Raw genomic sequence first — 2,620 nt, 5'->3', positions numbered from 1 at the left:
GTAATGACGATGGAACACTCAAATTGCGTCGAGATTCAATACATCGGCCTCCAGCCTACTTGTCTCCAAGGGTCTGTTGCTGCCTCGGGCACCTTATGGTTGTTCTCCTGTGATTTTAGATTATCTAATCCGACGCAATAATGATAGTTAATTGTAACGTTTAGGGCCTCCTAATGACGACGGGACACTCAAATTGCGTCGAGATTCAATACATCGTATTCCAGCCGACTTGTGTCCAAGAGTCTAATGCTGCCTGGGGAACCTTAAGTTCGTTCTCTTGTAAGTCTAGATTTTCGAATCCGACGCAAAAATGATTGTTAATTGTAACGTTCAGGGCCTCCTAATGACGATGGAACTCTCAAATTGCGTCGAGATTCAATACATCGGCCTCCAGCCTACTTGTCTCCAAGGGTCTGTTGCTGCCTCGGACACCTTATGGTTGTTCTCCTGTGATTTTAGATTATCGAATCCGACGCAATAATGATAGTTAATTGTAACGTTCAGGGCCTCCTAATGCCGATGGAACACTCAAATTGCGTCGAGATTCAATACATCGGCCTCCAGCCGACTTGTCTCCAAGGGTCTATTGCTGCCTCGGGCACCTCATGGTCCTTCTCCTGTGAGTCTAGATTTTCGAATCCGACGCAAAAATGATAGTTAAATCTAACGTTCAGGGCCTGCAGCCGACTTGTCTCCAAGGGTCTGTTGCTGCCTCGGGCACCACATGGTCCTTCTCCTGTGAGTCTAGATTTTCGAATCCGACGCAAAAATGATAGTGAATTGTACCGTTTAGGGCCTCCTAATGACGATGGAACACTCAAATTGCGTCGAGATTCAATACATCGGCCTCCAGCCGACTTGCCTCCAAGGGTCTATTGCTGCCTCGGGCACCTTATGGTCGTTCTCTTGTAAGTCTAGATTTTCGAATCCGACGCAAAAATGATAGTTAATTGTAACGTTCATGGCCTCCTAATGCCGATGGAACACTCAAATTGCGTCGAGATTCAATACATCGGCCTCCAGCCGACTTGTCTCCAAGGGTCTATTGCTGCCTCGGGCACCTTATGGTCGTTCTCTTGTAAGTCTAGATTATCGAATCCGACGCAAAAATGATACTTAATTGAACCGTTTAGGGCCTCCTAATGACGATGGAACACTCAAATTGCGTCGAGATTCAATACATCGGCCTCCAGCCGACTTGTCTCCAAGGGGATATCGCTGCCTCGGGCACCACATGGTCCGTCTCCGGTGAGTCTAGATTTTCGAATCCGACGCAAAAATGATAGTTATTTTGTAACGTTCAGGGCCTTGTAATGACGATGGAACACTCAAATTGCGTCGAGATTCAATACATCGGCCTCCAGCCTACTTGTCTCCAAGGGTCTGTTGCTGCCTCGGGCACCTTATGGTTGTTCTCCTGTGATTTTAGATTATCGAATCCGACGCAATAATGATAGTTAATTGTAACGTTTAGGGCCTCCTAATGACGACGGGACACTCAAATTGCGTCGAGATTCAATACATCGTCCTCCAGCCGACTTGTCTCCAAGGGTCTAATGCTGCCTCGGGAACCTTAAGTTCGTTCTCTTGTAAGTCTAGATTTTCGAATCCGACGCAAAAATGATTGTTAATTGTAACGTTCAGGGCCTCCTAATGACGATGGAACTCTCAAATTGCGTCGAGATTCAATACATCGGCCTCAAGCCTACTTGTCTCGAAGGGTCTGTTGCTGCCTCGGGCACCTTATGGTTGTTCTCCTGTGATTTTAGATTATCGAATCCGACGCAATAATGATAGTTAATTGTAACGTTCAGGGCCTCCTAATGCCGATGGAACACTCAAATTGCGTCGAGATTCAATACATCGCCTCCAGCCGACTTGTCTCCAAGGGTCTATAGCTGCCTCGGGCACCTCATGGTCCTTCTCCTGTGAGTCTAGATTTTCGAATCCGACGCAAAAATGATAGTTAATTCTAACGTTCAGGGCCTTGTAGTGACGATGGAACACTCAAATTGCGTCGAGATTCACTACATCGGCCTGCAGCCGACTTGTCTCCAAGGGTCTGTTGCTGCCTCGGGCACCACATGGTCCTTCTCCTGTGAGTCTAGATTTTCGAATCCGACGCAAAAATGATAGTGAATTGTAACGTTTAGGGCCTCCTAATGACGATGGAACACTCAAATTGCGTCGAGATTCAATACATCGGCCTCCAGCCGACTTGTCTCAAGGGTCTAATGCTGCCTCGGGCACCTTATGGTCGTTCTCTTGTAAGTCTAGATTTTCGAATCCGACGCAAAAATGATAGTTAATGGAAACGTTCAGGGCCTCGTAATGCCGATGGAACTCTCAAATTGCGTCGAGATTCAATACTTCGTCCTCCAGCCGACTTGTCTCCAAGGGTCTATTGCTGCCTCGGGCACCTTATGGTCGTTCTCCTGTGAGTCTAGATTTTCGAATCCGACGCAAAAATGATTGTTAATTGTAACGTTCAGGGCCTCCTAATGACGATGGAACTCTCAAATTGCGTCGAGATTCAATACATCGGCCTCCAGCCGACTTGTCTCCAAGGGGATATCGCTGCCTCGGGCACCACATGGTCCGTCTCCGGTGAGTCTAGATT

The sequence above is a fragment of the Schistocerca americana genome, unplaced genomic scaffold (genome assembly GCF_021461395.2).
Source record: "Schistocerca americana isolate TAMUIC-IGC-003095 unplaced genomic scaffold, iqSchAmer2.1 HiC_scaffold_50, whole genome shotgun sequence".
Lineage (NCBI taxonomy): Eukaryota > Metazoa > Arthropoda > Insecta > Orthoptera > Acrididae > Schistocerca > Schistocerca americana.
Note: the sequence above shows the minus strand (reverse complement) of the source record.